A 21,383-nucleotide genomic window follows, 5' to 3' on the forward strand; every position below is an offset into this window, starting at 1 on the left:
GGTTTGAGACTTGTTCATTGTTCATATGCTACATGTTAGCTACTGTAGAATAGGCACCCTTTGGCACTGTTGCCAGGTTGGTGGCCCTTTAATTTGGAAGAAGCAAATATGCATGTAAACATCTAATGCTTTTAGATTTGCATATAATTGCTGTGTGTCACTCCTCAGCTTATTTACACTTACAGCAGCTCTTCTGTCACTGTAGTGCCACAAAGGTCCACCAAAAAGAATAGTAAAAGAATAGTGCAGTACATTCAGAATGTTTGGATGTGTGTAAGCTACATTATCATAAAATGAAAGGAACCACCCTTTAAAGCTGCACGAGGATCGCAAACTCTGCACAAACCACAATGCGTGGGTGGTGAGACTGAACCAAAACAGTGAAGTTGTGGGCTGGACAGCTTAACAGTGAGCGGAAACTCACTATGAAGCTCAGTGAAACCAAAAGCAGCAGATATAAGAGATGATTCATTGTAAATTTAGCATTACAAGCAACATCTTCCATAATAGACTTATTTTGGTATTAGTACAGAAATTTTTCCTATATCAAAAACATTTTTGCCTGCTGCACTGCATTTTTCAACTGACAGTCTGTGGTTGACAACAGTTATCTTTAGAACAGACCAGCTAGAGATCAACATCTCCACACTGTCCTGAAGTAAAGAGGTTTGAAGAGTGGAGACAAATCCACTTACTCATTGGCATGGAGACAGTCAATAATAGCTGGTTTAAAGTTACTGATGTTGTTAATAAATGCCATCTCAATATTTTACATAATGAAAACAAAGACTATAACATGTCCTCTTTAGGTAAAAATATGGTAAATTATTAAACTTAGAGGTCCGTCCACTTTGATAGACAGCTGTATTCACTGGCTGTCTGACGTTCAACTGTTCCTTACAACTTTGTTTGTTTTGGTGCCTGTTGGAACATTTTTGATTGAATTGTGTAGCAAATAATGTAACTTACACAGTGGTACAACCCATCCAAGCAGTTTGTGAGTCAACACGAGTGAGTGAAATTCTAGTATTTTATTAGTCTGTTACTTATCGTGTCACTCTGTTTGCTAGTGTTAGGTCAGAAATAAACGTCCCAGATATACACGTGAATCCAAAAAAACAACACTAAGGCTTCAAAACACTGGAACCTCTATGGTTTAAATATATAATCGTTTCAGCTATTTCTTTGAATGACAAAATAAAGACAAGAAAAACAGTCATCCAAATTCCCTCGACTAAAACTATGAGAGCAGAAAGTTGAATATGTGCCATTTTATTACCGTTCAATCTGAACCCACGTACCACTCCGGTCTGACGTCTCCACATTCACTAGCAGGACATGTTCCAAGATATTAAGCATGTGGAGAGAGAAGCACTGCCAAATTAGGATAGTGATGATCAGTTCAGTGATAACACAGAAGAAGGATGGGAGGGTAAACAGGGACATAATTATGTGCAGAGAGGACTAGATGGAGATGAGTCTGCAGGATAAAAGCAGAAGGTTGATTCATAGTCCAGTCATCAGAATTCCAACTAAGAAATTGTGAGGCAATGTACTTCAGTGTAAAACTGGAAGCCAAATGCCATGCAGCATGCTTCTGACATCCCCACTGTAGAGGGCTACACAGGATACTGTGGACTAGCAAGGCCCCTTCTACAGGAAGAGTGTTTTGATAGCTGAAGCTGTGTTCTGAGACAAAGCATTTTTCCCTGTCTGCTGCAGGAAGCCATAGGACTGTGTGACCATATGATTAAATGGATAGAGACAGCAGCTTTTTTCTGTGTCAAACATCAGTCACTTACAGCACTGAGATAATCTTCATGATCCAAGCACTTCTAAATATAGACATCCTGTCATAACTGGGTCGGTAGATTACCAAAACACTTTAGAAACCTCACATTCTAGCCCCGGTTCACACCTGCATTATGTAGTAGCTCATACTGCAATGCTGCATTGTCTGCCTATGTTTTAATGAAACATGGGCGGACAAAGGCTATGTTTCACTGAACTGAGGATTATGTGTTTTTGGTGCAATTCATTTTTTTTACTCTAAAGCTGTATTATTCCTCAGATCTATACTGACACAAGAGCTCAGCTTATATTTCAGTAGACACACTTGAATTCAACTTGTTTGTGAATGTTTATAATGGGGAAGTGCTTATAATTTCCACCCACAACAGAAAGCACTACCATTTGACAGCCTTTCACCCCCACCCAGTGAGTGAGAAATTGAGAAAGGGAAGGTGATCTCGAAGACTGAGCCGCGTGAAATTTAAATGAAGTTTATGTGTAAGTTCAATAAGGAAGATCTGTAATCACCCTTCTGCCTGCTTTTCTAAGTGTTCAGCTGCTTTTCTGTTCTTTACAGGACTACTGCCTTCTCACACTGTCAGTCTCAATACTGGCATCATTACTCTAGTCCAATCATCTTCTCTCCCGCCTTCTTTAGGCCAATCAGCCACCACTTCACATGGTTTAAACCTGTGCTCTCTGTCATCTCCCTTTCAGACTCTATTTAATGTAACCCACCTCATCCCTATCTTCACCTCAGTCACCTCAGCCGGAGCTCTAGTCAAGCCTCAGTCCTCATCTAGACTGCAGGGGGACCTGTTCTAAATCGTGTCAGCCCTGGGATTCCCGTTCTGCCGTGATGTGTGATCAGAGTCCAATCGCCACATTTATTTCTCGATCTCAATAAATAATGTTAAATTCTCCCAAGTGATCTCTCCTTATTGGACTAATTTTCACATGGAAATTACCAAGCCTGGCTCACACAGATGAAACCCAGACTCCAAGTGCTCAAAGGCTACAAACACAACCCCTGTGGGTGTTACAGAAACACCAAATCAGTGCAACAGGAGGGCTTTCTGCATTAGGAAGATTCTATTTATACAGTCAGTTGAACTTTTTACCTATAAGCATCAAGTGTGTCCTGTACGTATTCATTCACCTATCCAAATCATCATGTTCCAATCACTTCCATGCCACAGGTGTGTCAGCATGCAGACTGCTTTAAAACCTTTTGCAAAAGAATGGATTGCTCTTAGGAGCACATTGAATTATAGCTTGTTATAGTTTAACAAATTCATTAAAGAAATGTCCTTGTTACTAAATATTCCACAGTCAACTGTTATTAGTATTATAACAGACTGGAACTGATTGGGAATGACAGAAAATCAGCCATAAAGTGGTAGGCGGTGTAACATTACAGAGTGGGCTCAGCAGATGCTGAGGTGCACAGTGCATCTTTCATGTAATGCTTTTCTACACCACCTGAGCACTCAAACCACTTTATATTTTTTGTAGAAGCAATCACTGCAGACCTCCAAACCTCATGTGGTCTTCAGATTAGCTCAAGAACAGAGCTAAAGAGCTTCATGGTTTTGGCTTCTATGGCCAAGCAGCTGCATCTAAGTTTTACATCAACAGGCACAATTGAAACCGTCAGATTCAGTGTAAAGCATGCTGCTACTGGACTCTCTAGCTGGTAATATGATAGATAAGTCTGGGTTTGACAGTGGCCAGCAGACCGTGACTTGTCTGACTGCATTGTGCAGAGTAAAGTTAAGTGAAGGGGGGATTATGGTGTGGGGCTGTTTTTTAGGAGGAGTCTCTTAGTTCCATTTTGAACAACTTTATGCTCTCAACTTTGTGGGGATGGCCCCTTCCTGTTTCAACATGACTGCACACCAGTGCACAAAACAACTTCCATAAAGACATGGAGGAGCGAGTTTGGTGTGGAAGAACTTGACTGGCCTGCACAGACTCCTGACCTCAACACAACAGAACACCTTTGGAATGAATTAGAGCAAAAATTGCAAGCCAGACCTTCTCATCCAACATCAGTGTCTGACCTCACAAATGTGCTTCCGGAAAATGGTCAAAAATTTCCATAAACATTCTCCTAAATCTTATGGAAAGCCTTCCCAGAGGGGATGAAACTGTTATAGCTACAAAGAGTGGACCGACATGTTAAACCCCATGGATAAAGATTGGGATGGTACTCTTACTTTAATCAGTGTTTCAAACTTAAATATGATCAATCTATCTCTATTAATGGGCTAAACACCACAAGCTAATTAAAGTAATTAAAGTAATTAAAATCCTAAATAATAATTTGATACTGATGACCATTTTATTACTAGACCATGCTTGTAGGTATTAAAGGTACAGCACTGCAGTGTTTTGAATCATATCTCTCTAGTAGTCTCCAATTTGTTCATGGAAATGGAGATTCCGTTTTACACAGTCAGGTTCCCCAAGTTCTGTGCTACAATCTATTCTGATAGTGATTGCATTATACATGCTTCCCTTAGGCAGCGTCATTAGAAGGTATAGAATACCTTCTAATGACGCTACCTAAAAAAAAAAATAAAAAAAAAAATAGAAGCTTTAGCATACATTTTCTCCACTATGCAGATGATACCCAACTTTATATCCATGAAGCCAGACCAGTTAGTTAAACTATGTCTTAAAGGCTTAAAGACCTGGATGACCTCTAATTTCGTGCTTCTAAGTTCAAATAAAAATGAAGTGATTGTACTCAGCCTTAAAAATATAGTGTCTTATTTTTTGTTTTTATATTCGATTTACCCTTTATTTGTACAGGTAGTCCCATTGAGTGTCTAACTCTGGATGGCTCCTGTAACACTGTTGGGAATCTTGGAGTCGTTTTTGAACAGGATATGTCCTTCAATGCGCATATTAAGCAAATATGTTTAGTATTCGTAATAGCTCTAAAATTAGAAACATCCTGTCTCAGAGTGATACTGAAAAACTATTCATGCATTTATAACTTCCAGGCTGGACTACTGTCATTAATTATCAGGATGTTCCAAAACCTCTGAAAAGCCTTCAGTTGATCCAAAATGCTGCAACAACAGTACTGACAGGGACTAGAAAGAGAGAGCAGATTTCACCCATGCCAGCTTCTCTTCACTGGCTCCCTGTCAAATCCAAAATCAAATTTAAAATCCTTCTCATCACATGCAAGGTCTTGAATAATCAGGCCCCAGACCTCATAGTACTGTATCACCCCATGAGAGCACTTTGCTCTCAGACTGCTGGTTTAATTGTGGTCTCTGGGGTATTTAAAGGTAAACTGGGATGCAGAGCCTTCAGCTTTAAGGTCCCTCTTCTGTGGAGCCATCTTACAGTTTGGATTCAGCAGACAGACACCCTCTCTACTTTTAAGAATAGGCTTAATCCTATCCTTTTTGACAAAGCATGTACGAAGGACGTTTTTCCTTCCCACAGTCGTCAAAGCACTTACTAATAGGGGGTCATCTGATTGTTGGGGTTTTCTCTGTTTTCTCTGTATTATTATACAGTCTTTGCCTTATAATATAAAGTGTCTTGAGGCAACTATTGTTGAGATCTCGTGCTATATAAATACAAATGAATTAAATTGAAATTTTGGCAACATAGTACATACAACTTCTAGATTTGAAATTTTACTGCCAGTTACACAGCCTTTAAAATCTTTAAAAAACAAAAAAAAACCCTTGTCTTCAGTCACTAAATGACATAACTGAAAAAACATGATTTTTCAAACAACTTCACATTTAACTTATCATAAGCAACCAGTCACAGGTCACAATAGGTAAGTTGACAGATGTTACATTTTAAATGAAGTCTACACTCTACACTACAATCTTTGATAAATACAATTTCTCTTTTCACTTTTATGCGGATGACATTCAAATCTATTTTGAACTAGCTGAGGATGTCACGTCGTCATTGCAACACTTCTCTGATTGTATGAATGAAGTTAAAAACTGGTTACTGAGCAATTCTCTTATTCTAAATGATAAGAAGACTGAAATTGTAATCTTTGATAGTCCCTTCTCTCGGGCTGAATCAACTGGTATTTTTGGGCCCTTTGCTGACTCCCTTTCTGACACTGTGAGGGACCTGGGTGTTGTCTTGGACAGTTCCTTCAAGTTGGACAAACATGTGTCCTCCGTAGTTAAATCGAGTTTCAATCAACTACGTCTAATCTCTAAGGCCAAGCCCTACATACCACGTAAGGACCTGGAGAAACTTATCCATGCCTTTGTTACATCGAGGTTAGATTATTGTAATTCCCTTTATACTGGTCTCCATTCTGCCCTTATTCATAAACTGCAGCTTGTTCAAAATGCGGCTGCGCGTCTCTTAACTGGAACTGGCAGGTTTGAGTCTATTACTCCGGTTCTTTCCGACCTGCACTGGCTCCCTATTAAATTTCGTATTGATTTTAAAATTTTATTGCTCACTTTTAAAATCATAAACAACACCGCGCCCAGCTATCTTACGGATCTCCTCAGTTTTTATATCCCTGGGAGAGCGCTTAGATCAGCAGGCCAAATGCTCCTGGTGCAACCGAGATCTCGGCTCAAGACCAGAGGTGGCCGCGCATTCGCCGCTGTCGCACCCTACCTCTGGAATAACCTCCCCCTAGCTATTCGGGCGTCTGATTCAATTCAATCTTTTAAATCTCGATTAAAAACTTATCTGTTTAGCCTTGCCTTCCCCAGCTCTTAGAGCCCACATCCTTAGTGTATTGGAACTTATTTTTATTATTTGTTAATGATTATAATGTTTTAACCTTCAGCCTTTCGGGTTGTGTCTACTATGCCTGGTGTATTATTGGTTAGTTATGTCACCTGCCTGTTAGTATATTTTATGTGTATTTTGTATTTTATGCTTTATATTTGTATTTATTATTGCTCTTAACTCATTCTGTGAAGCACTTTGGCATGCCTGTGGTTTTTAAATGTGCTATATAAATAAAATTGTATTGTATTGTACACTACATTCATTTAATGGTTGTTCTTTATTTTCGTGACTTTTCTCAATGAAAAATTAAAACTATGAATGAACACATGTGGAATTATGTTGTAAAGTGTAAAATAACTCAAAACATGTTTTATATTCTTTAAAATAGCCAACCTTTGCTTGATTACTGCTTTGGTGACTGCTCAGTAGTAGTCACCTGAAATAGTTTTCCAACAGTCTTGAAGGAGTTCCCAGAGATGCTGAGCACTTGTTGGCCATATTGCCTTTACTCTGTGGTCCATCTCATCCCAAACCATCTCCATTGGGTTCAGGTCAGGTGACTGTGGAGGCCAGGCCATCTGGTGCAGCACTCCATCACTCTCCTTCTTGGCCAAATAGCCCTTACACAACCTGGAGGTGTGTTTGGGGTCATTGTACTGTTGGAAAATCAATGATGGTCCAACTAAGCGCAAACTGGATGGGATGGCATGTCGCTGTAGTATGCTGTGGTAGCCATGCTGGTTCAGTGTGCCTTCAATTTTGAGACAAGACACCATCACACCTCCTCCTCCATGCTTAAAGGTGGGAACCATGCATGTAGAGTCCATGCATTCACCTTTTCTGAGTCGCACAAAGACAACAAAGGAACCAAAGATCTCAAATTTGGACTCATCAGAGCAAAGCACAGATTTCCACTGGACATATTTATCTGGGCTCTAATCTGAGCTCAGTTGCTACCCCACAATGCAGATGCCCAATGCATCCATGTGAACATATGTGTGGAAACGTTTGACAAAGAATGATAAATCATGTAAATGTGCGTGTGACTGTGTGAATGAGGTTTGCAGTAGAGTAGAAAAGCACTATATAAGTATCACTTTATTTACCATTTAATTACTAAAACACATAAACAAAATTAGCCTGATATCATGATTAAAATAGTTACATCTTGGCTCACATCTAGAGCTGGTCTGCATGTGCTCTGACTCAGCAGGGACAATATAAAATGCAATAAATTGAGAATAATGATTTGAAAGCAACTCACAACCTCCGAAAGCCTGACTACATTATATTAATAAAGTATATTTTAAAAGAACATCTGGTGCCTGATTTTTGTGTTTTCCTCTAAATAAAAGACAATTACACAAATTGGTGACTAAAAATTCACCAGAATAGAGAAAATTAAGTCCTTAGACCCCGCTTCGTGTGCCCCCCGACAATGCTCGATTGAAATATGTGCCCAGTCCTGCAGCATGACAGTGAGGAACCAAGCAGTCACATTCATGCTACAGGACTGGGCACAGGTTTCAGTCGAGCATTGCACACCTGCAGCAGCTCATATCTGCTGTTCAATTTGCATTTTCCTGTGTGGGTGTGTTTGTGTGTGTCTCAAATGCACATCATCAGCGCTGTCTGCACATTCAGAGCTTTCACTAAAAGAACGAACAGCGAGTGCACGTGGGCTGAGGTTTAATTCTTTCACCCTTGAGATGAAGTGGGGCCAGTTCTTCAGCATTAGTCACCGAAGCACTTGAATCACTTCAGTCACCTGAATCCTATGGCAGGTTTCCTCCGCTTTGATCAGACAAATTAGTGTCTCTAATGGCTCATTAGGCTTCTTGAAGTGGTCTAAGATGTTGGGGAAGATGCTTAAAGTACTTGAACACTAGAGTAGGGGCTTCAAGAGGACTGACTGATAAATGCAAATGACATTAAAGTATTTTTTAGATAGAAGAGCACTTGGGAAGAATACCGTTAACTCCCTATTACATAGTTTAAAAGAAAGTTAAAGAAAGCCTCCCCCAAATTTTAATTGTTAAATGGATTAAATGGATAGAGACAGCAACGTTTGTGTCAAACATCAGTCACTTACAGCAGACTTATTTACAATTATATTTATATTTACAGAAACATAGTAATCAGAATATTTTCTGTATTAGGCCAGGTACTCATAGTGCTACACTATGGAACTATTATTACTATTTTATTAAAAAAATGTTTTTAAAAATATTTTTACCCTTATTGTTGATACGATAGTAGAGTTGGACAGATGGAGATAGCAGCAAAAACAGAGAGAATGACATGCAGGAAGCACAATACTGCCTGTGTCACCCACTCAACCAGGTGAGCTATAACAGGGCTAGAATCCCCCTCCCCCCAAAAGTACTATTATATCTTGCTACAATCCCCATATACAGTGCAGCAAAAAAGTATCTGCCCCCTTCTCAATTTCTTAGTTCGCATATTTGTCACACTTAAATTTTTAGGACCGTCAAATAGAGCTGGGCGATATATCGAGTTTTTAAAAAATATCGATATATTTTTATACGAGATATAAGATGTGACAATATCCTTTATATCGATATAGTCTATGTTACGTTATAATTATAGTTGCAGAGCCGCAAGTTTGCCTCTCTTTCGTCCACTTTTGTCTTTACGCAAAGTTATTCGACCTCGCCTCTCCTTCACTGAACACAACTCCCCCTCCTCCCCCATCGCTTCACCTGCAGGCAGCTACAAGATGGACACGGCAAATCTCCGTTAATGAGTTACTGCGCATCGCCCCGTGCGTGGGGCTGGACGGCGTCAACGTGTTAACGAGCTAACCACGCTAACGAGCTAGCCACGCTAACGCCATGCACGGCCTGAAATCCTTTCATTCTCTCAAAAGTTGACTGCGCGCCTTTTGTATGAATTCTGGTTGTGCTTGATGACCCCGAACCGATTTTATGTGATACACAGCGCTCAGCAATCTGTCAAAAAATGTTTTAGTTCGACTTTGGTAAGCTACGGAGCTGCACCGCTTGATGGATTGTCGGAGCATTACGGCTACCGAGGAGCCTCGCGGAGTGATACGTACTGTGCTTCAACGTAATATTACCGTATTGTGTGTGTATAAGGACCATAAATGGCACCTGTCCAGAGACATGGTTACGAAGTGGATTTCAAACTCCAGGCTGTCAGTAGAAGTAGAAGTTGGGAACAGAGCAGCTGTGAAATCTGTCTTTGTTATTATGCTCAGCGTCTTTTAGTTTACATTTTGACTGCACAATTGTGAGCTCTTTGTTATGCACAAAAAAAACATAGTTTTCTTTTATTTATAGAGCATCATTATTTAATAAATGCTCATAATTTATTTTTGAGTAGTTTTTTTCATGTACATCTATGCTGTATGTTAATAAAAGTGCCTGTGTGACATCTGGGACACAGCTTTGACTAAGAACTCTCTTTTTGTTCTTACTTTATGGCTTTAAAAAAATATCGAGATATATATCTTATATCGCCATCCAGCTAAAAAATATTGAGATATGAATTTTGGGTCATATCGCCCAGCTCTACCGTCAAATACATTTTAATATTAGACCAAGACAACCCAAGTAAATACAAAATGCTGCTTTTAAATCATTATTTCATTTTTTAGGGGAAAAGAACTATCCAAGTTCCTGTGTAAAAAGTACTTGTCCCTAAAATTAAATTCAAAATCCTGCTCCTCACATACAAGGTCTTAAGTAATCAGGCCCCATCTTATTTTAATGACCTTGTAGTACCATATCACCCTATTAGAGCACTTTACTCTCACACTGCAATCACAAATCTTGTTGTTCCTAGAGTATTTAAAAGTAGAATGGGAGGCAGAGCCTTCAGTTTTCAGGCCCCTCTTCTGTGGAACCAGCTTCCAGTTTGGATTTGGGAGACAAACATTATCTCTAATTTTAAGATTAGGCTTCAAACTTTCCTTTTTGCTAAAGCATATAGTTAGGGCTGGACCAGGTGACCCTGAATCCTCCCTTAGTTATGATGCAGTAGGTGTAGGCTGCTGGGGGATTCCCATGATGCATTGAGTGTTTCTTCTTCAGTCACCTTTCTCACTCACTATATGTTAATAGACCTCTCTGCACTGAATCATATCTGTTATTAATCTCTGTCTCTCTTCCACAGCATGTCTTTATCCTGTTTTTCTTCTCTCACCCCAACCAATCACAGCAGATGGCCCCGCCCCTCCCTGAGCCTGGTTCTGCTGGAGGTTTCTTCCTGTTAAAAGGGAGTTTTTCCTTCCCACTGTCACCAAAGTGCTTGCTCATAGGGGGTCATATGATTGTTGGGTTTTTCTCTGTATGTATTATTGTGCGATCTACCTTACAATATAAAGCGCCTTAAGGGGGCTGTTGTTGTGATTTGGCGCTATATAAATAAAATGTAATGTATTTAATTAAACTTAATAACTGGATGTGCCACCCTTGGCAGCAAGAAATGTAAACAACAGTTGAAAGTGATGTGGAGGAATTATGTCCCATTCATTTTTACACAATTGTTTTAATTGGAGTATTTTGAACTGGTGCATCAGGCTTTTACTTTCAAGATGGAACCAGCCTTGGAAGGCTAAAGTACCTTTTGTTTTAAGAATTACATCATTATCATTTATTATTACTTTTCTGATAGTTATGTGGTTTATTGTCTATTATAACATTTTCATTTCAAATCCTGGTCTTAAATGGTTCTTCCTGGTTCTTCACAAATAAAATTTTTATCATTAGAGAAAAAATTACCAATAATCATCCCACAGATGTAATATTATCTACAGCTACTCTTAGTACCATCGATGTTAAGTTAGACTCTTTTTCTCCAATTGATCTTTCTGAGTTAACTTCAATAATTAATTCCTCCAAACCATCAACGTGTCTTTTAGACCCCATTCCTACAAAACTGCTCAAAGAAGTCCTGCCATTAATTAATTCTTCGATCTTAAATATGATCAACCTATCTCTAATAATCGGCTATGTACCACAGGCCTTCAAGCTGGCTGTAGTTAAACCTTTACTTAAAAAGCCATCTCTAGACCCAGCTGTCTTAGCTAATTATAGGCCAATCTCCAACCTTCCTTTCATATCAAAAATCCTTGAAAGAGTAGTTGTCAAACAGCTAACAGATCATCTGCAGAGGAATGGCTTATTTGAAGAGTTTCAGTCAGGTTTCAGAGCTCATCACAGCACAGAAACAGTTTTAGTGAAGGTTACAAATGATCTTCTTATGGCCTCTGACAGTGGACTCATCTCTGTGCTTGTCCTGCTAGACCTCAGTGCTGCGTTCGATACTGTTGACCATAATATCCTATTAGAGCGATTAGAACATGCTGTAGGTATTACAGGTACTGCACTGCAGTGGTTTGTATCATATCTATCTAATAGACTCCAATTTGTACATGTAAATGGAGAGTCCTCTTCACACACTGAGGTTAATTATGGTGTTCCACAGGGTTCAGTGCTAGGACCAATTCTGTTTACATTATACATGCTTCCCTTAGGCAGCATCATCAGAAGACATAGCATACACTTTCACTGCTATGCAGATGACACGCAGCTCTATCTATCCATGAAGCCAGGTAACACACACCAATTAGTTAAACTGCAGGAATGTCTTAAAGACATAAAGACCTGGATGGCCGCTAACTTTCTGCTTCTTAATTCAGATAAAACTGAGGTTATTGTACTCGGCCCTGAAAATCTTAGAAATATGGTATCTAAGCAGATTCTTACTCTGGATGGCATTACCTTGGCCTCCAGTAACACTGTGAGAAACCTTGGAGTCATTTTTGACCAGGACATGTCCTTCAATGCACATATTAAACAAATATGTAAGACTGCTTTCTTCCATTTGCGCAACATCTCTAAAATTAGAAATATCCTGTCTCAGAGTGATGCTGAAAAACTAGTTCATGCATTTATTACTTCCAGGCTGGACTACTGTAATTCACTATTATCAGGAAGTCCTAAAAACTCGCTGAGAAGCCTTCAGCTAATCCAAAATGCTGCAGCAAGAGTACTGACAGGGACTAGAAAGAGAGAGCATATTTCTCCTGTTTTGGCTTCCCTTCATTGGCTTCCTGTTAAATCCAGAATTGATTTCAAAATCCTGCTCCTCACATACAAGGTCTTAAATAATCAGGCCCCATCTTATCTTAATGACCTTGTAGTACCATATCACCCTATTAGAGCACTTCGCTCTCACACTGCAGGCCTACTTGTTGTTCCTAGAGTATTTAAAAGTAGAATGGGAGGCAGAGCCTTCAGTTTTCAGGCCCCTCTTCTGTGGAACCAACTTCCAGTTTGGATTCGGGAGACAGACACTATCTCTACTTTCAAGATTAGGCTTAAAACTTTCCTTTTTGCTAAAGCATATAGTTAGGGCTGGACCAGGTGACCCTGAATCCTCCCTTAGTTATGCTGCAATAGACGTAGGCTGCCGGGGATTCCCATGATGCATTGAGTTTTTCCCTTCCAGTCACCTTTCTCACTCACTATGTGCTAATAGACCTCTCTGCATCGAATCATATCTGTTATTAATCTCTGTCTCTCTTCCACAGCATGTCTTTCATCCTGTTTTCCTTCTTTCACCCCAACCGGTCGCAGCAGATGGCCGCCCCTCCCTGAGCCTGGTTCTGCCGGAGGTTTCTTCCTGTTAAAAGGGAGTTTTTCCTTCCCACTGTCGCCAAAGTGCTTGCTCATAGGGGGTCATATGATTGTTGGGTTTTTCTCTGTATTTATTATTGTGCTATCTACTGTACAATATAAAGCGCCTTGAGGCGACTTTTGTTGTGATTTGGCGCTATATAAATAAAATTGAATTGAATTGAATTGAATTGAATTGAATTGAATTGAAAACAAACCACTCCTTAGCCAGTGGAAAACCCTTCTGCTCTGACAGACACTCCTTTTCTGTGAGATTGTTAATGTGTTGGAACAAAGGTCAGAGGCAAAGGTCTAACAGGCCAAAGAGAAAATTCGAGACAAATTTAGTGATTATTAATGTTTCAAAAAAGAAACTTAATGGAGCCATGGGTAACCTTTTTCCTGCTTCTTGTCCCAGACTATCTTTAATTCTCTCCCAACTCATCGCCCACTAAGTCCTAATCTCGAAGATTGATATTCTCTATGATAGTTCTATCGATCTCAAGAGAATGAATCATAGTAGCTTTCACCTATGCTTTCATAGGTCTGTATAATGAACATTGTTAGTCATCTGCTAAACTTCTACCACACAGTTATTTGCCTACAGCAGGTGTACATTGTGAAGGTTACAAGGATAATGGAAAGACAATATGTATAAGTGTTCTGTGATCTACTGTGGCGAACACCCACAGCACATGGAGCAAAGTCTCAGCTTGGAAATGGCACTGTAGGTGACAAACTATCTGGGAGCAGATTGATCTGCGATTAGCACTGCTGCAGGCAAGGCTCACATAGGGCTTTCTGTTCTCTAACCTACTGGGGATGTAGCCTCACAAATACCACGAGTATTTATGGAAGGCCTGGGTGTCATGGCAACTGGGGGATTGTGTGTAAAACGCAGAGGGGAATGGAAAGGCCAAGCTATACACAAGTACTGATTGCACTGTATTTAAAGAGGAATGGCAGTCGGTTTGAAATAACAGGTTTCCATGCTGCTTGTCCATCCTGTCATGATTGAGTTTTGTGTATGTGAAACATGATTATGTATGAAATGCCCATTCCCAGAGTTAAATGCACTGACCAAAAAACACTGTAAACACTCTTTAAAGGCAAAAACACCACTGATACTTTGAATGGCGCCTTTAACTTAAAAATACATGTCAGTGTACTGACATGTGACATGTGACCATCTCTATGATGTCATAGAGAGCGGTTGTCCTTCATATGGTCACTCAGGCACAAAGCTTTGGTTGTGGGCGCAGAAACCATCTAACTCCTGTTTAAACCCTTTGTTTCCAAGGGACAGCCAATCAGATGAAAGCTGGCTTAACCCTCTGAGGTCCAGATCATCATCAGTGAAAACCTGAATGCTTTGCACCTTGGCAATTAAGGGACAAAAAAAAAAAAATTTCTTTAAAGATATTTTTTGGCTTTATTGGACAGGTACAATGAAGAGGAAAGAGGAGGAGGAGACATGCGGCAAAGGGTCGCAGGTCAGATTCAAACCTGGGTCGGCCGCTCTCAGCCATGCAGCATATGGTCGCCTGCTCATCTAACTGAGCTACACTGGCGCTGAAAATAACTTTTCTTTGTCCCTTAATTGCAAAGAAAAATTTGCGATTTGCATTTACATAAAAAATACTTTTTTACTTGACTCCAAACAATAAGGTAGGATTACAGTTTGGGATAGGGTTGGGGTCATCACCAGGGATACCACATTTTGATATTTTTATTCTTGGCAACTGGAATATTAATTGGCTTAATAGGAGCTGTTCATAAAGAAAAAGACTTAAGGGATTTAAGTCTTGAGTCAGACTTCTGTAACCTTTTTCAAATTCTGACACAACAAGGTTTCCCATAAATAACCACAGAGTCACAATAGACCACAATAGAATTTCTACATGCACAGACGATATATTTACAAATGTTAAAAGATTATGTTCACAGGCTGTATCGGTGGGGGGTGGGTTCAGTAATCATAACTTGATAAATGTCACCTGAAAGACAAAATTGGAAAACCTGGAAGTGGAACTGCGCTCCATGGATCAGATTTAAAAAAAATTAATAGGGATCTATTTCTGAATAACATGAAAAAAAGAAACTGGTCAGACGCATGATGTTAAAACCAGCTGTTTATGGATAATTTAATGAATCTGTCTAACAAACATGCTCCAATCAGGAAGCAAACAGTGAAGGGTTGTCCGATGATGAGTTAAGAGCAACAATGCTGCAGAGAGATCAGGGAAAAAGAGACTGCTCGGGAATTGGGTTGTATTTATGACAGAAGTCACATTGTAGATAAAGAATTAAGATGACTAAATCACAACAACAAGAGACAACACTGTAAATAATAGTAAGAAATCATGGAAAGTGATAAATACGTGATGAATGAATAAAATTTCATAGATATGTTGAATGTGGAGGCCTATAGGTGTAGCTAATTTTATTTAGAATATTTTTTTTGTCAGTAAAGTAGACAATTTACTTTTTTTTAATTCAACAGATCTTGGAAAATATAATGGAAGATAAAATGTATCATTTTGCATTAAATCAGATTACTGAAGGGTCTACAGTTGTAAGACACTTAACCTTATAATATGTTGGGAATTTATCTCCAGATCTGGATGGAAGCCAAAGTATTCCCTTTCCTTAACAAGCCTTAATTTTATTGGTTCTGACTGGAAGTAAATGTTTGGAAAGATAATATCGAAACAAATGTTTGATGACTTTTGTCAGAATGGCGTTCTAACAGTTTTGCAACATACATACAGAGCTCAGTATTCCACCAGTACTGTATAAGAGACAAATGAACGCTTAAGGGATACTAACGATAGTAAGTTGGTTGAACTTTATCACTGTTTTTAAATAACGCTTGATGGTTTTGATCATGACATTCTTATGGAAAAGATTAACGGCTATGGTTTTCAGTGTGACCTTAAAAAAGAGAAAATAATTGAGGTAAAATAACCAGACTTTACTCTTGTGTTCCACAAGGCAGCTGTCTGGGCCCTCTTTTATTTTAAATTTTTATGTTTTAGTTTGTTAAATTCTGACAAAGTACATACATACATTATTTACTGCTTCTTCATTAGTGCCTGCAGGCAGAGCTTACAGACTGTAAATCAATCAGTAAAAATGAACAAATTAGCAGTAAATATTGTCAAAACTAAATCTGTTGTGTTTGGTTCTAGGAAACCTTTTTCTAAGTCTCATTTGTTGAATTTTGATGTTGATGGGATATCCACTGAACAGGTTAAGAAGATTAAATTAAAAAATGTAAAATTAAATAACTCTTTTTTGTTGGTCTAATCAGGTGAACTATGTAATTTCAAAAATGGCTGCTGATAGCTGATAGCTGTTGCTAGAAAGTCCCATGCGCCACAACTCCTTTGTATACAATTAGCCTATACTGGAACTGATGTTAGATCTACTAAATCCAGTTATATGAACAAAACAGTTCTTCAGTCCTCTTCGGCTTTTTAATATCAGCTTATTTTTTAATATGCGATATACTTTTTGGTTACAAAGTTTGTGTTTTCTTATTTTGTTTTTGTATGTTTGAAGATTTTTTCCCCCCTTGGTGGGCCCCAGGACAAGTAGCAATCACATGGTGGAAGCTAATAAATAAATAAAACTACTGTAAGTGCTGCTGAAATTGATCGTTTTATTTCTTTTACTTCCTGCTGACTTATGGTTCTGATTATGTTTAAGGAGCACATCTGTTTACAGCAGCAAATGATTCGATTTCACTAGCAAATTTAGGCAACTAAAATCAAGCATTTAGTCATACATATCCTCCTTTACTTTTGCTTCCCTTCTGATATGATATACACCACAAATTAGGGGGGTTTACAGCATATAGTTAATTCCTGCTCTGCTTAAAATAGAGATATTCAAAAGGATTCAGCGAGTTACTTTTCATCTTTCATAGAAAGAATCAGAGTAGAGGGATTGTCTATTTTCTAAAACTCAAATATAAATTTGACTATCAACACTATTAAAAGGTCTAAATAATTAAAATCTTTTACCACTTATGACTCATCTGCAAGGGGCTATTTATAGTTTTTTGGTGCTTTAACTTTGCATTGTTATTTCAATAATACTATGTTGTTGTTAAATTTATGAAATTCTAGAATAAAAGTAATAAAAACTGTTTAATTAACAAAAATTGGGCAAGTGTGGAGTTAAATCTATTAAAATGTACAGTCCTATTTTAACTGGTGTTGCCCTTAAACTATGTGGGCCACTCTGGGCATTAACTCAGGACACATTTACCTCTGGATCACTGGACTGTTAGACCAATCCTTGTTTTGGCCCCTCATGCTTTGTATTGCATCATTTCTCAACCCAACCTCTTCACTAGGAAACCATACAAGGATATTTTAGTGAAATGATTGTAGTCTCTTGTAGTTTTGGTCAGCAATACAATGACAGTTAAAAACTGCATGAAAAAGGTCTCATTAATACTGTGCAAGATTTCACACATATGCAGCAGATTTATTATGTAGTCTTCATTTAATAAAGCCTGACTTCATAAATGCGACTTCAGTAGAATGAAATGCTTCTGGAGGCCTGTTACCTCTGCTTTAGCTCTGTGGAGAATCTGGGTCTGCCTGGACACTGTTGAAAGTCCTTTATTAGGATATCTTGTTAGTCTAAATAGAGGCTGTACTATGGGTTATTATTTGTCACCCTAAAACATTTTGGGTTGATCATGTTAGCTACATGTTTTGCTGGCACTTTTCTGATAGAACTAGTACTGTTATAAAATTATTTTTAGTTCACTAAAAGAGAAATAAAAATACAAACAGCTGTCTTCTTTCCATAATCACAAAACTGCTTTTAACAGCTTGACAGCAGATGGTGTGAAGAACATCAAAAAACAAACTCAAAGTTGCAATACTCATGTTACAAAATGACCTCATTTAAAAATGTGTTATTAAGTTATTTTTTGCTAAAGTAGCTATAATCAATATGGACTACTTGCGTAGTAGCAAACAGCTACAGCCCCAGAGACAAATTCATCGGTGGTGGGAATATGTAGTGGAGAATTTTGCAGCTGAAGGGACAAATATTTCCCGTAGGATGTGGTGGAGATCAAATTCAGAGCAAAAAGACGGTGGATTTTACACTTCTAATCAGATGTTTTCCTGACAGTGTCTATTACAACCCAAAGTGGAATCTTTTTTCCAATAAAAAAGAAGTAATTTTGTTCTCTAAACCTTAATGAAACCAGTAAAAACAAAACAGATGATTAAAATGAAAGTCCAAAATAGGTCTTGAGCTGAAGTTTGCTGGTTGATTGCATGCAGTTTGTACAGGCTCATTCTGTGGGCTTTTGTTGCCTTTCATTGCTGTTTAAGAGTAGAAATATTCTACCCATTATTCCTGATCAGCAATGTGACATGACCACCGTTAAAAATAATTGTTAAACAAGCCTGATTATTGGTTAATTGTATGGGAATGACAGGTGTTGACAGTTGTTACATTTTGCTGGCTATAAATTAATGATACTGTTGCAAGTTTTCGCAACAAGGTCACATCAGAATGTAGGTCTTGTGTTCTGCCATTATGACTTGATTGCACATATTGTACATATAAGAATAATATTTTTTTTTAAAGTCAATGGGGAAGTTTATTGAAAAAAAGGTTATGTTTTGTTTTTTGCCATGTGGCTTCTCTGCAGCTGAAAAGTTGCTAGTCTATGACCTTGCAGTGTCATTGTTTGCTCAGTCAGACTCACAGCTCACTCAGTTCTGTCTTAAAATGATAAGTTAAGGCCTCAGCAGTCACCTATGTACAGAACATCATCTTTGAGTCTATAAGTTTTTTAAACTGTGTATCATGGCTGAGCGAACAACACAGAATGCGATGCTGAGCCACTACTTCAGTTAGCGCCAGTGATGACTCATTTCACTCTCACTGTTTGATTTAAAACTTCAAGTAGTGAAGACTTGTGTAAAATAATTTGAAGAATTTACACTAATTTTACTTAAATGTTGCTTTTATGTGACTGAGCAAATATGTATTTCGATCAAGAAACAGATGTTTCAAATGTGTGGGTTCACCTCTTCAGGTCACTGTGTAAATGAAAGAAATAGACACTTATTCACCTCTTAATAGGGAATTACTCTCTGATGACAGACAGCTCATCATCAGTAGGTGATGTTTTCACAGACCTTGACTGACCCAGCAGCCGTCCTCTTGCAATTCTTCAACATGACTTAGACCGCAACATAGCCATGTACTGTAGTGTACACATGCACATGTGCTTCTCTGCTTTCCTGGTGCTTGAGCAGCATTTCAGGGCTCTGCTAAATGATCCTCTTCTCTTCACCCTCTATCCTCACACTCCCTGCTAGGGACTCATCCTCTTCTCATGTGTTTCTGCTCCTCTCTCATTTTCTCTGTTGATCCTCTCCTCCCAATTGGCTCGGCTCTGCCCTTTCTGCTCTCTCGTCGTGTTCACACAGAAGAGAGTCCTTAATGTTTATCAGGATCCAAGTGGATGCTGTCAAGGAATAAATAACCATCGCATTCGGTGATTGCTTGATGAGATGTAATTAGGCATGCCGATTGGAGATTAATCACGAGGAGTCGGTTGCTTTGTTCTAAAGCATCGCTCTCAAGGAGGCATCCTGGGATTACAAGGGAGTGACTTGAAGATGTGCAACATATACCCATAAGCGGGTGCTTTTTAATTAAAAATACAAATATAATAGCCTCAGAATTAGAATTGAAGACAGATCACACATGTTTAGTTGAAATTTACACCCTGGTTCAAAACAGCTGATGTTTGGGGAAATGCTTTTACTTGATTTTTCTCTTGCATTGAAACTCCTTCACAAAGGTCACTCTATTAGGCTTGCTGCATATTTTATTGTAAAGACATTTTTAAAATGATTTCTTCCTCAAAACAGTAATCTGACCTGAAACATGATGTCTGACGCTATTGCCTAATACCGCCCGGTCACACCACACTATTGATCCTATATTTTGCTGAACTGTTTTGTAGCCAGCTGTTTCTTAAGGAACAATGAGTCTGAGGCATTTTGGTTTTTAATCCATCTCCACCCAAACACACGCCACAAACCTCCTGAACTGCAAAATGATACAGTGTTTTATCACAAAACCTAAATGAGAGTTTTGTTTAAAAAAACCCCAAAACAAAACAGAAACCCCCAGAAAAGTTGGAAAATAAAACTGTCCAGAGAGACAGAGAAATGTTTCAAGAAACAAAGAGGGAGATATAAATATTTAAGTGTAGTTAAAGGTTAAATAGAAACGAGAGAGAAGAGACTGCTCACAGAAACAGAAAAATGGAAGCAACAGCAGCAGACAGACATGAGAGAAGCGGGAGCATGAGGAGTAGTCACAAGAAAGTCTGTCCTACCTCTGGCCATTGCTGCTCTCACTACAGTCCAAGTAACATCCTTGTTTAGTCGTTTAGTAGAGACCAAGCTAGTCCAGTCCAACAGATTGCCAGTTAGTCAGCAGGCTCCGGGATGTGGAGTCGTGGCTAGACTGGACTGGTGTCTGGTTCCCAATGAGGCAGGCAAAGAGAGGCAGGCAGCAGCCGCCGAGTCGTCCTCTCTGCTCACACAAACACTCGGCTACATGCAGCACGACAGCAGAGGCACTGACTGGAGCCTCAGCAGGGACAGAAGCAACATCCCTCCCATCCAGCCTGAATTAATTAAGCCTTTTTCTCTCTCTCTCTCTCTCTCTCTCTCTCTCGCTGCTGTTTTTTCTATCTCCCTCTCTCTCTCCCTCTCTCTCTCCCTCTCTCTCTCCCTCTCTCTCCGAGTGTGTGTGTGTGTGTTTCTGCTTCCCCATGTTCAGCTTCCTCTCTTGCTCTCTTCTCTTCCTTTTCTGTCTCACTGATCAACAGCTGCGCTTGCTTCTTCTCTTCCCCTTCGATTCAACTGTCCTCACTACGGTTATAGCTTTTTAATTCTCTTTGAATTTTCAAAAACAATAAGTCTTTTTTTATTTAAAACAATCTTTCCTACAAAAGGCAGAATGCCCAATTACATTTATGTTTTAAAGAATGAAAATAGACTCAAGAGTGTCACATCTATTCAAATTGTCGTACCTTTTCCTTCAGTGAGAGACTGCTGCATCCTAGATGCATGAAGGAGCATTTCTGCAGGTCCTTCCTCCCTGCAGCTGTCAGAC

General features: G+C 39.0%; 1 protein-coding gene across 6 annotated transcripts in view; it reads right to left on the reverse strand.

Annotated features, from left to right (window-relative positions):
* Nucleotides 1–20,994, reverse strand: part of dgkg (diacylglycerol kinase, gamma) — a 141,602-nt gene extending 120,608 nt beyond the window's left edge. For 3 of the 6 annotated variants that reach the window (XM_019353241.2, XM_025903505.1, XM_019353240.2), the window contains exon 1: nt 20,599–20,993. The gene's annotated coding sequence lies outside the window, so the exon portion shown is untranslated. Of the gene's footprint in view, nt 1–19,384; nt 19,406–20,598 lie in introns of those variants that run through there. The other 3 variants (XM_019353242.2, XM_025903504.1, XM_025903506.1) reach the window with 3 other exon arrangements.
* Nucleotides 20,995–21,383: the final 389 nt, after the last annotated feature.

Source organism: Oreochromis niloticus, linkage group LG16, assembly GCF_001858045.2.
Source record: "Oreochromis niloticus isolate F11D_XX linkage group LG16, O_niloticus_UMD_NMBU, whole genome shotgun sequence".
In the NCBI taxonomy this organism is placed as follows: Eukaryota; Metazoa; Chordata; class Actinopteri; order Cichliformes; family Cichlidae; genus Oreochromis; species Oreochromis niloticus.